Raw genomic sequence first — 13,241 nt, forward strand, 5'->3', positions numbered from 1 at the left:
TGAAAAAAGCAATAAAGTAGACAAACTCTTACCAAAAAAGACCCAAATCAATGGAATTTAAAATGAAAAAGGTAAAATCACAGCAGAAACTTCCAACACCCAGATTATTAGTAACTACTTTAAAAACCTGTTCTCCAATAAATTAGAGAACCCAAAAGAAATGGATAGATTCATAGATGGATATAAATTACCAACACTGAACCTAGAGGATATAAAAACCCTAAAGAATCCAGTAATAGGCAATGAAATTGAAGCAGTGATAAAAATATACCAACTAAGAAATGCCTAGGACCTGTTAGAGTCACTGCAGAATTCTACAAAAATTTCAGAGAAGATCTAATGCCAAATCTCCTCAAACTCTTTAATGACACTGAAAGGAAAGGAGTACTCCCAAAGTCATTCCTAAAAGCTAACGTTTACCCTGATTCCAAAACTAGATAAGGACCCAGTCAAAAAAGAACACCAGGCAAATCTCTTCAATGGACATAGATGCAAAAATCTTCAACAAGATATTGGCAAACAAAATGCAACAAATCATCAAAAATATCATACACCATGACCAAATAGGCTTGATCCCAGGGATATGAGGATGGTTCAACATGTGAAAATCAATACAAGTGATCCATCACATGAACAGAAGCAAGGACAAAAATCATTTGAACATCTCAATAGATTCAGAAAAAGTCTTTCACAAAATCCAACATTCATTCATGATTTAAAAAAAAAAAACCTGAAAGGGCCAGGGATCTAGCTCAGTGGTTCTGCTACCTGCCTTCCAAGCGCAAGGACCCAAATTCGATCCCTGGTACCAAAAAAAAAAAAAAAAACACCTGAAAAAAATAGGTATAGACGAACCTTATCTCAATCTGATAAACGCCATTTATGACAAACCTAGTGCCGGTGTCCTATTAAGTGGGGAAAAGCTGAAAGGAATAAGACAAGGATGTCCACTGTCACCACTCCTGTTCAAAACAGTAGTCAAAGCCTTAGCCAGAGCAATCAGGCAAGAGAAAGAAGCGAAAAGGACACATATAGGAAAAGAAGAAGTCAAATTATCACTATTTGGAAATGAAATAATCCTATACATAGAAGACTCAAAAAATTCCACCGAAAGTCTCCTAGAATTACTAACCAAATTCAGTAGTGTAGCAGCACACAGAGTCAACCACAGGGGCATTTCTGCACACCAATAATAAACCAGTAATGAACCACTTGATACACAGGCAGCCCTCTCATCCAAGCCCCTGCCAGCGCTCAGTCAGCTTGTGGAAGTTTCCTCCTCACCACTTCCTGTTTCTACCCTCAAGCTTCCCTGCATTCTTAGCACATCTCACAGTGATCTTCCAAGCATCGGGGTGGATCCGGACACTTCGCTGCCCTTGGCTGGAGATCCTGGGGTCTGATGCTCCCACCCCACCTGCTCTGGCCTTCTCTCTTCCCCTGGGCTCTCTCACTTCACAACCACACTGCCTCCTTGGTGGTTTCCAAATACACTGCACAGCACACAGCCCGGCCTCAGCCACTCCCCAGACACCGAATGGCTCCGGCCCTGGCCACTGCCAGTTTGTGTGTCAGTGTCTCCCACTTAGCAGCCTACCTTAGCTGGCAGTGAGTGCTGAAGATGAAACCCAGGGCCTCACGCGTGCTAGGCAAGTGCTCCACTGCTGGGCCACACTCCCAGCCCTGAACTACCTCCTCCACAAACCCCCAGATCCTTCTTACTCAGATTTGGATCCACTTTCCCCACCTGGCAGTTATCATCTGCAGTGTCTTGTTTTGAGGTGCTGGGGACTGACCCCAGGGCCTTAGCACTGAGCTCCAGTCTCACCAAGCCATTCAACTGCACAGGCTGGGCTCAAATTTGCAATCTGCCTGCCTCAGCTTCCCAGAGCTCTGAGATTGCAGTTATCTTCTGATGTCTAAAAATGCTAATATCTACTATATTATGTAACTTTACATGTCATTTATTTTACTTATTTGTTGTGCTTCCTGCATCTCCTCGCCAGATTGTAAGGCTCACAAAGATAAAGAATTTCGTTTATTTAGTTTCCAGTGTCTACACACACAGTCAATAACTGCGTGTTGCATTTCTGAGTGAATAAACAAGGGGGCATTTTCATCCGGGTCCGGGCACAAAGAGCCCTAAGTGCTCAGTAAGGAACCCAGACTTGACATGAACGGCAAGGACAAGAGGTTTTTTTAAATCATGGGTTAAAAACATGCAAAACGGTACCAAATGGTTCCCACACGCTGGCTCCACAGCTTTGCGAAGAGCTGGACCGCTGGGCCCTGGGTTTGCTCTGCAAGCCCAGGGAGCAAGGTGGTGCGGAGGTCCCGAGGTCAGGGCTGGAGGTGGCTGTTGGCTGCCAGGGTCAGGCTCTCGGCCCTCTTCCCTTCCCCGCCGGCCCCGGCTCCTGTCTCGCTGCGCAGGAAGCTGGCTGCAGTGCCACAGCTGGCCCTGCAGAAAGACCTAGGCAGCCAGGCAATGAAATCTGTTCCCGTTTTCCACCTGGACGAGCTTCAGAACACATCATGTAGGCCCCGTCAGGATTCGGAGCCTGCGGCCTCTCCAGGTCTTGATGCAGCCTCTTGCGAAGCACAGTCAGGCACCCAGCCAAGCCAGGCCAGCCGCTGACCCTGGGGAACGCGTGGATCTTAAATGCACGGTTCTAAGCGGCTCGCTGCGACTGTGCTTGTCACACGGCAGCGGACAAAACTAAAGACAGGACTGAGCAGGAGGCTGCGGTCTCCCAGGGGCAGTGGCTCGGGGAAGACGGGGCCACTGGGCGCTCGGAGGGAGGCAGGAGCACCAGGCTGGTACCGGACTGGATGGGTGAGGGGGTGGGGAACAGGGATGGCAAGGAGGCCGGGGTTCCCGAGGTGCCCATCCGGACGTCCATGAAGCTGCCAGTTGGGTGTGGGGTGCGCACGGCCCAACTGAGCGCCCAGCTGTGTTCCTGGCACCGCTCCGCCAGGGCTCCCGCCTCTCCAGCAGGCAGCCCGAGCCCCTCTCCGGTGCTGTCCTGGCGCCCGGCCTCTCCTCAAGGCCCCGGTGCACGACCCACTCTCCTACCGCTCTTTGGGGTGCTTTGCACTTACTTCCTTTCACTTTTATCACCTATATTTTACTCTGAGCTGGGAGAAAGAAATCTGTCTCGTGCATCCTTTCCCCGCTCGTCCCTGGCAGAGCAAGTGCTTCATGAGCGCTGATGGCAAGGCTATCGCTGATCACCGGGCCTCGCACTGCAGGCTCCTCCCTCCCGGGGAGCGAAGCCCTACCACCTTGCCAGCCGCTGTCCCAGCTCGCCTGGCCCTCCGGACAGACAGACCTACCGGCCCAGAACCCGACATTCCTGGGTGAGGCCCTGTCCTGTCCTCCCTCAAGACTGAGGATCACAAACCTCAAGGCCTGAAGGTCAGGTTCCATGAGGAGTGAGGTTTATCGTGCTGTGTGTCGTTATTCACAATGCATCTCCTCAGCCCTCGTGCTAGGCCTACTTCTCTCCAACAAATAATTCACTGGCTCAGCGAAAGGCACTGAATGCCTCCTACACTCCAGAGAGGAACCTCACCCTCACGCTGCTGATTGTCACTTGAGCCTTCTCCCTCCCACTAGGATGAGTGGGACTAGGAAGGCTGCTTTTCCTCCCCTCCAAATGTTTCAAAGAAGCTGGGTGTGTGGAGTTACACATGTAATCCCAGTGCTCTGGCAGGCTGAGGCAGGAGGATTGTGATTTCTAACCCTGCCTGGGCAACTTAGCCATTGAGCAAGAACTTGTCTCCAAAACAAAAAAAAACTTTTTTAAAAGAAATCTGAGGACATAGCCCTGTGTGAAGGCCCTGAGTTCAATCTCTAGTACTGCAAAAATTAATTAATTAAAATTTAACTTAACTTTTAAAAATAAAAGAACATTTAAAGGGCCGTGTAGAAAGACACTGTCAAAAACAACAAAAATCCTTGAAGAGGGAACCTATTTAAAGGTGTAATTAATACACAGATGCCTAAGAAAAAACATTTTTTTCTCCAGTGACTCCTACGGCAGTCTTCTGAAAAATGTCTGCTTTCTGTTCCCGTGTTAAAACTTCTTCCCACCTGGACCCCAAGATTTAAACGTTAAAGCCTCTTACTTAGGCTGGAGAGGCACTGTGCACGCAACTTCCGGGTCAGTAGACGCTCACCCCATGGGGCAGGAGCGGCCTTCCCAGAGCCCGGGTGCAGGCTCCGCATCCTGGATGGCCCAGGTTTCCCCTTCCCTCCACCAGGCGACACTGCCACAGCCAGCGGGCAGCCGCTGGTCCTGATGCCAGCCCTTCCTACTGCTCCACACGCAGCTCCTCCCTCTCAGCCTCCCCTCCCGCCCTTTCCCAGGTTGGCTCCCAGCCCTCGCCCCACGGGGTCCACTGCGGCCTCTGAATCTCTCTGTATGACTCTGAGCCGCGCCTGAAGTAGGCCCCTCCCCAATCCCTGCCTCCTGTCACTCTGCTCGGGAGGGATCCTCTCACTTCCTGTCTGCCCTCAGCAGCCAGCTCTTCCAGGCACCCAGGCGAGGAACTCTTCACATCTCCTAAGCACAAGCTCCTCCTGATGGGAAGAGAAAAGAACCAAACTGATTTTCCTACTTTCATGCTCAGCACAGAATAGCTCATGGGGTGGGGGGGTGGTTCTCCCCCAGCCCAAGCACTCTCCAGGGACCCCAACAGGAGTCCTATGACTTAACTCTCTCTGACAGTACTGCCCTCGAATAGAATCTGATCCCCCAGGCTGAGGGAACTGTTGCACTTCTGAGGCCTTATTCTGAAGATCTTAAATGTTCCCCAAAAGCTATGTGCTGAAGGCTTGGTCACCAGCTGATGGTGCCAACCTGAAGTGATGGAAACTTAGGGAGGTGGGGCCTACTGGGAGGAAGTTAGGTCATTGGTGCTGTGCCCTGGAAGGAGTCACTGGGACCCTGAGCTGGCCCTTCTTTCTCTCTTTCACTTCCCAACTACCACGCCAGGAGTAGCTTTGCTCTACCACTTGCTCTCAGGTCCACCACAGGGCCACAGGGCCAAGCAACCATGGACTTACACCTCCCAAATCATAAGCCAAAAGACATCTTTTTTCCTCTGAAGTTGTTTACCTCAGGTATTTTGTCACAGTAATGGCAAGCTGCCTAACACAGATGCCAATTGTAAAGTAGTAGGTTACCACTTGTGCTTCTGACCAACTGGTTATAAATAGGGCACATTCATGACCCCTCCTCAGAGAGGATGTGTTTATTAGAACAGATCACAGAGCTCAGGAGAAGTTAACTTACATCTACCCACTTATTACAAAGAATATAAATGAATGCCCAGATGAAGCAACATAGTTGTTATGGCTTGTGTCTAGACGTCCCCCCAAAGCTTCACAAGGTGGAGTTTTTCAAAGGGGGCTGGATCTAGAGTGAGTGATGCTGGGATTGATTTGTGGTACGATGCTAGGGTTAAAGGTGCCCCACTCTGGGTGAGTGCTACCAGCCCTAAGGATGGGTACCCTGAATAGAATATAAGGGACAAAAAAAGAGCTGTTATTGTTGCTATTTGTCACTTGCTGCTTGCTACTTTGCTGCTTTGGTGCCTTCTGCCAACCATGAACTCTTTCTCCTCTGCGATGCCCCCCTGCCATGCCACCCTGCCTTGGAGCCAGTCAGTTATGGACTGAAACCTCTACAAACTGTGAGCTACAATAAACCTTTCCTGCTCTAACTTTGGTATTGTGTATTTTGTCTCAGCAATGAGAAAAAGTAACTAAGGCAGTAGTGTAGGGTAAGGTACAAGAGAAGGGGCAGAGCTCCCACACCTTTCCCTGGAGGGTCTCATGTTCAGTAGTCCAAAAGCTTCTCAAACCCTGGTCTTTTAGGGGTTTATATGGGCTTCATTGCATTGGCATGATTGATTATATCATTGGTCACTGGTGATCACCTCAACCTTCAGCCTTGCCCTTCCCAGGGGGTCAGAGGTAGAGGTGGGTGCAAGACAGGAGGACAGAAGTTGCAAATCTCTAATCACCTGGTTTCCTTGGCAACCAGCCTCTCGTCTTCAAGCTGTCCGAGAGTCTCCCAGCCACCAGTCATCATATTACCACACACAAGGACCCATCTCTCTGGAGATTCCAAGGGTTTCAGAAGCTGCGTGCCAGGAACCACAGGCAGAGACCAAATAGACATCTTGTTATATCATGATATAGTAACTTACAACTTCCTTTTCAAGCATGACTCCTAGCCCAGCTACAGTTGTAGGTGTCTCAATCTGAGCCCCTTGAGTTGGAAAGACAAACAGAACATCACCCACACCTTTGAGTACTCAGATGAACACGAATCCTTCAAGATCCCACTAGGAACTGTCCGCGGGCCTCTGACCACCCAGGCCCTTGTGAGCTCTGACATTAAGGAGACCTGGGCCTCTCTCTGTCCCAAAGCGAGTAGAGTTGGTTCCAGCACAGGGCTTCCTGGCTGGCAGCTCTGCAACTTGTTTCTCACAGTCAGCAGCCCATACAGCATTCCCAGGGCTCTCTCCACTGCAGATGTCCTGACTGCATTTGGGGTTCTTGTCCCTCTTTTGTCTTGACCCTGTCCTGTTGGAAATGTTTTATATCCAAAAGAGCAATTACCAACAGTGATTGTTAAAAAAAGAAAAGTAGGGAAAGACTTCTAGTCCCTGAACATGTTTCCTTTTGTGTGTGACAAGGACAAGGCGGAACCAACCCCACCCGGGCTTCACTGGGGAGAGCAGAGCCAACTGCTAGCTCTTCGTACCTGTTACTGAAGTTTCCGCCTGAAGCAAATTATTGTTATTACCAGGTTATAAACCTTTAAAAAACTCACTTAATGGAAAAGCTAACAGCTCATTAACTATAATGGGTGCCATCATACAGGGCGCATTCCAGGAGAGGGAAGGCCAGTGTGTTACTGTGGTCCCTCAGCAGCCTGGAGGCCTGGTGACAAGGTGCTCAACACAGACAGTCGGACCCTCGCGTCAGGACTCCTGGGCAGCGGGGTGGACTCTTCTGCTCCTGCATTCATTCTGGCAAAGCTGCATTTATCTACAAGACCCCAGCTTGTCCCAGAGAGGCTGCCACGCAGCTGTGAGACCACTGGCAAAGGGACAGTCCACTGCTGCCATCAGCTGAAAGGAGATGGTCAGCCCAGACACTGCCGAGCGAGGCAGGGCCTGTTAATCACAAACGAGCTGTTTGCTCCCAGGTTGGATCTATTTCTGGAGACTGTTTACCTAATGAAATTACTGATCCCCCAGGGCAGGGTTCAAAGCTCAAAAGATAAGTGCGGTTGGCTGCTTAAAAAAAAGCCAGCTTGGGAGAAGCAGTGGGAAAGAACAAAGTTAGATTAACATCGGAGGAGCAAGTCTCAATGCCGTAACATACGACCTGGCAGTCTTTTAGACCACTAATTAACCCTAATTCCAAAAGGTGAAAGGCACGATTTAAGGGAACTAATTCATAATTAACATTCTTCCCAGCGTGCTCTCCCAGGTTGACGAGAGCAGATGTGTCCACCGATCGCTGTGTTTCCCTTCTCCCGCTCGGTGCTAGGGGTGACCCTGGGCTCAGTCCCTCGAGGACAGGGCTGGGAATTCCCGGGTCTGGAATAACAGTGACTGCCCCTGCGCCTCACTTGGTCCCCTCCTGGGCTTCAGCTTCTGCACCTGGGGACGTGGCTCGTTGCTCTCCCCCTTGCATCGTCCTCTGGAAGAGCCGAAGGCTGAAGCTGAGTCTCACCACGTGGAGGTCCCGGGCTAACCGCTTTGTGAGCTTCTCTAGAAGAATGTGTTTATTGGCCTTTTGAGACTCTATGTCCAGAGTGCTGAGTTCCTCATCTTACGACACACCCTCTCACTGGCCCAAATACATGGCCCCACTCTACAATTTTTCAAAATTCCCTTTGATCTCCCTTCTCGCTCCCATCCGGGTCTCCTCCCACTGCTGGACAGCTCTCCTCGGGTGTTCAGTGTTTACTTTATTGGTTTGGATATTGCTGTTTTATGTCCATATATTTTTTCTTTTTGCTCAAAATCCTTGTGCCCAGTATCTGACCCACGTTACTCACAAGCCAGGTCTTGTCCTGTTGGATGTTCATCATTGACACATTCTAAGCAATGCCAGTGATCAAATCTTCATGTCCTATACCCTGGCAAATTATTTTTCCCATTTAAGAATAAGTCACAGTTACCTCTCCAAGACAGTAGACTCAGGTCTATTACTTCTTTTTTTCTTTTTAGGTAGTGTCTCCCCATGTTTCGAAGGCTGCCCCTGAACAACTTCCTCCTGCCTCGGCCTCCTGAGTAGCTGGGACTACAGGTACACACCACTGTGCCCAGGCTCAACGCATTCTTCTTAATGGTTGCACAAGTTTTCATAGAATGGTTGCTCAATAACTCATCCAAACTTTCCCTTACTGATGGGCACTTAGGTGGTGCTCATTTCTTTAAATCACTACAAACCCACAGTAAAGATTTGTGCACATGAGCCCATAAATCCTGGTGCTTTAATTTCTGTACGATATAGATTCCCGGGACTGTCCATGCACTTTTTTTTTCTTCTTACATAAATGGTATTAGGTTATACGCCACTTTGTGTTTCTTACTTTTCTCCATATGCATGCTCTTTGCTATGCATGCTCTTTGTTACCCCTTGCAAACCTCCGTTGGCTCTGACAATGTCACAGCCTTCGAGTGAGGCCCCTGTTCCCCTCACCCCTCTGCTCCCGAAGACCCTGCATGCCCTGTGTAGCACTATCACCACACCAGGTCCTTCTCAAACACTGCTGAGGGGCTAATGTGCTTAAAAAGAAAGCACCGAATAGAAAAGAAGAAATTCTAGCTTTTTAAAATTTGCAACAAATTTGATTTGGGAAAATTATTATGAGAGAAAGGGAAAATCCCAGGGCTGAGGGATCTTGCATTTGTTGGAAATCTACTGTGCCAAGTGTCTCACAAAAATCTTACTTGCTTCTTGACACAAAGCTCAGAATTAATATCTACCCACTGACAAGATGAGAAAACTGAGAGACAGGAAGGTTTAGTGTGCTCCTTCCTCCTCCTGCCTGTGAACTGCAACTCACACTAACATCTTGCTTTGTGGGAAAAGTCTCACAAGTAGCATAGGGATGGAGAGAAATGCACGAAAATCTTACAGGATTTTCAATCTCCAGTTTCATCCAAGGATTCTGAGGGTGCTGAAAGTTGATATTGTACCCAACAAAAATGAATAGTCTTCAATGTCCCAAGAAACTCTAAAAGTCCAATGAATCTAAAGAGCTTTTGTGGGAAGATGGCTGTGGTACACAGAACCAGATGATTAGGGGTCAAGTACAGAGTGCTCCTGGTCCAAGGAAGAAGTGGGCTCAGTAGCAAAGTGACAGCTTCCGGGAGCTGTCGTGTCATCGGTGCTGCTGCAGATCAGGGAGGGTGAATGCTCTAGCACATGACCCGATCTCTGCCCAAGATCCTGGGGCTGTCACTGTGTTCCTTGCCTGGCACTGAACTTTCTTTCCCCAAACCATGGCACCATGCTGTGCTCAGCTGTGTGGAAGGAATCTAGAAGCCACCATGACCCAGCTAGCAGTGACTAGGCTACCCACGCCAGGCAATGAGACTGCACAGAAGGAGGTAAAACAATTGCACATAGGATGGTAAATCAAGGGCTGTTAACTGTTTGCATAATTTTCTGCCCCGGGATACAAAATCAAAATGAAAGCTTGGTAACACTTAGAAGTTTATTTTCTTTTTTAAAACATCTACTAGACTTTATGAAATATCTCCTAGACCTTATCTTTCGGCAGTGCTGGGGTTGGAACTAGGGCAGTGCTCTACCACTACACCACACCCCTAGCCCAGCACTTCGAAGCTGGGCTTTGAATGAATGAAGCCGGCACCTCATCAGGTCAAGGGCTGTGCTGTCCCCAGGTGACACACATGTCCAAAGGTGCAGGACATGAGCCATGGTCTTTTCCACACCACTGTGGGGCAACCAAACCGGCTTTCCAGTTCCCGAGGAGGACAGGCCAGCTGTAGAAAAAACGGAGTCCTAAGACAGACTGACGGGAGAGCTCAAATCCTTTCACACCTGGTGGAGAGTCTTCACCTTAAAGTGCTCTCAGGCACTCGTAGAAAAAGACATAGGAAACTATACGAGGACAGATGCATGCAAACTAAACACTGAGCCAGTGTGTAGCTCAGCGCAAGCGCTTGCCTAGCATGTGAGAGATCACGGTGCCATCCCCTGCACTGAAACATTAACTAATCGAAAACCCAAATACAGGATTAATTCTGCCCAAGGAGCGGAGGATGACCTTACAGAAGAGGCGGCATTCATCCTGGGCCTTAATGGGTGACCAGAAAACAGCAGACCTTCTGACAGCCAGCACACACTGGAGCCCATTAGGTGGCCAGTAGTGTTCCTGTGGCCCAGTTGGTGCGAATTTAGAGTGACCCTTGACTTACAAAGTCAATTTGTTCTCGAGGGCTGGTTGTAACTCAAGTTGGTCAGTTGAAGGCTCAGGCTCCTCTACAAGCCTTCAAAGTCTCTCAGGGATCTGTACAGGCAGATCTCAGGGTCCTTAGAGAGACATTGGCCCAGGATTTCTCAATTAACCCCACACAGGAAAGGGTGTTGCAATGCTCCTTCCAGAACTCTCTAAGGGTTAAATCTGTATCTGAGACCTTCTGGAAGCACAAGCAGTTGGCATTTGGGTCGTAACTCAAGACTTTGTTCGTAAGTTGGAACTAAAATTCTGGTTGTAACCTAAGTTGTTTGTATGTCAGGCAGGTCATAACTCGAGGGCCCACTGTATTTCACATTCACAGGCCTGGGCGCTCCTCATATCAGTGTTAGGAGTCAGGTGCTACCGATGAGGGAGGGCATGCAGCTCCGAGGGATTCATTAACCTTAGACCCGAAGTTATACAGCTGAGTAAGTTGTAGCTCAGGAAATGAACCCGCGTCTTTTTACTCCAAAAGTTCTGGTTGCTTCTATTTCCCTATCCTCAGAATTCCTTCTAATTTTCGGTCAAAAAAAAAAGAATAAGAGAGGACCCAGAAAAGATGGCTCAGCAACAGGAAGGTGCCTGGACTTCCGGCAATGGCCACTAGGGGGCGGTAGAGAAAGGAAAGGAGGGAGGGAGGGAACCTGGAGGGGGTGCGGGGAGAGGAAGAAGGCCCGGAGCCTGAGAAGAGCCGGGCTGGAGGGACGCCAAGGTCGCGGTGTCCTCTTCATCTCTAAGACCCACAGAAGGTTTGGGGTTTTTTTCAGTAGCAGTGAAATGAACACAACGTACAATTAACTTTTTGGTTTTTGCACTGAACATTGAACCCAGGGCCTTCCCTCTGAGCTGCACCCCACCCCCGCCCCTTTTTTTAATTTTTCATTTTGAGACAGGGTCTTGGGGCTCACACTCGTGATGCTCCTCCCTCGGCCTCCCAGACTGCTGGGATTACCAATGTTCAAAGTGAACAGTCAGTGGCATTCACACGTTCACAGGGTTGTGCAGCCACAGGTCTCTTTCCCGCCATATGATGCATACGTTGGGTCATCAGCCCAGAATAACACCCTGTTCCCATCAAGCACTTCTTCCGCTTCCTTCCCTGCCCCAGTCACTGGTTGCTGCCAATCTACAATCTGTCTTTCCCTCCTCGGAACCTTTCATATCATGGAATCACACTCTCTGGCCTATTCTGTCTGGCTTTTTCATTTCCATAATGTTTTCAGTGTTTGTGTTGTAGCACATTTCCCTACTTCAATCCTTTTCATGGCTGAATAGTAGTCCGTGGCTGAATAGCCTGGCTATCCCACAATCTGCTTACCAGGTGGTGGACATTTAGGTGTTTACACATTCAAATATTAGGAGTGCTGCTATTGTGTGTATTGTGTAAGGGTTTTTTGGGGTACAGGGGATTCGAACTCAGGACCTTACGCTTGCAAGGCAGGCAGCGGAACCACTGAGCTAAATCCCCAGCCCCCGTGTGAGTTTTTAAACTGATTGTGCTTAAGAAGAAAAGCAAGCAAGCATCATAAGTGTGAGACCAAACTGTTGACCAATACCTAGTGCCAGCAACGAGCATCTGAAAGGGGATTTGAGAAACAAGGGGCAAACCTGGCAGGACGCGGTGCATGTGGAATGTGGTGGGGGAGCAGGAGGACTCTGTTTCCGCCTTCGCCAGGTAGATCAGGCCGGCCGGGAGGAGAGGCCCGCGTGAGACGGGGTAGCAGGTACTGGCGGCGGATACTGCGTAGCCGTGTGCTGACCCGGAGCCCGGCGCCTCCCAGGTCCAGCGCAGGGGCCCCTGAGGTGCGGAGTCTTAAAAAGATCTCTGCTTCCATCCCTCCGCCCAGAGTGTGAGTTCAGCCGCACGGTCCCATAAGCACAGGGAGGGCAGGCGCGGGTCAGAAACACAAATTCCATTCCCAGGCTGGGCTGCAGTTCAGAGGTGGGCAGACCACTTGCCCTCCATGCACAAGGCCCTGGGTTCAATCCCCAGGGCCACAAAAAATAAATAAACTAAAATAAAATTCAATAGCAAGTCTTTTGTCCACAGGACAGACAGAATTCAGTCTTTGCAAGTCCCTAATTTTCTAACCCAAGATGCTTATTCTGTTACTCTAGCAGAGAATGGTTATGCAGTTATGGAACTGCTGATTTAAATTAGAAATACCGGTCTCTTTCGTTATACCTGCTGTTTCTCAATTTATTTTACTAAAGAAAATATATGATTTGTATATCACGTATCTTTAAAAATATCAATTGTAATATGATAAAGGACAATAGAAAGATATTACTATACTAACAGAAGACGAAACAAAATCTGTTCTAAATTCAATCCTAAGTAAATAAATCCAATGAGCAAAATACTCAGCATGATAAGCTGTGGAAAGATAAATAAAAAATAATCATTGTCCTCAAAGAGCCTTAGAAGAGAAATAACACAATAACTACAAGACAGTATGCTATACACACCATCAGGAATAAAACACTGGATTGGGGGCCAGGAATTTAGCTCAGTGGTTTCACCACCTGCCTTGAAAGCATAAGGACCCGAGTTCGATCCCCGGTACCAAAAAAAAAAAAAAAAAGAAAGAAAACACTGGATCAGAGGGAAATCACAGTGGGTAGGAGGCAACAGGGGTTTGTAAAGGAAGTATGAGACGTGTTCAAAAATTACGAGAATGTTTAAATTTTTAAAAAATTTTACTCCAGTAAAATACACAT

At 48.5% G+C, this 13,241-nt stretch overlaps 1 long non-coding RNA gene across 1 annotated transcript; it reads right to left on the bottom strand.

The window, feature by feature from the left end:
* Nucleotides 1-1,988: 1,988 nt before the first annotated feature.
* On the bottom strand, nucleotides 1,989-7,803 carry LOC147823170 (uncharacterized). Its single transcript, XR_015444208.1, has 3 exons — nucleotides 7,684-7,803; nucleotides 6,031-6,149; nucleotides 1,989-4,582 (listed from the first exon to the last, which is right to left on the bottom strand). It is a non-coding gene; the product is annotated as an uncharacterized LOC147823170 (long non-coding RNA).
* Between the last annotated feature and the right edge of the window lie 5,438 nt (nucleotides 7,804-13,241).

Source organism: Heterocephalus glaber, unplaced genomic scaffold, assembly GCF_053883595.1.
Source record: "Heterocephalus glaber isolate CG9 unplaced genomic scaffold, H.glaber_assembly_v1.0 deba00001600, whole genome shotgun sequence".
Lineage (NCBI taxonomy): Eukaryota > Metazoa > Chordata > Mammalia > Rodentia > Bathyergidae > Heterocephalus > Heterocephalus glaber.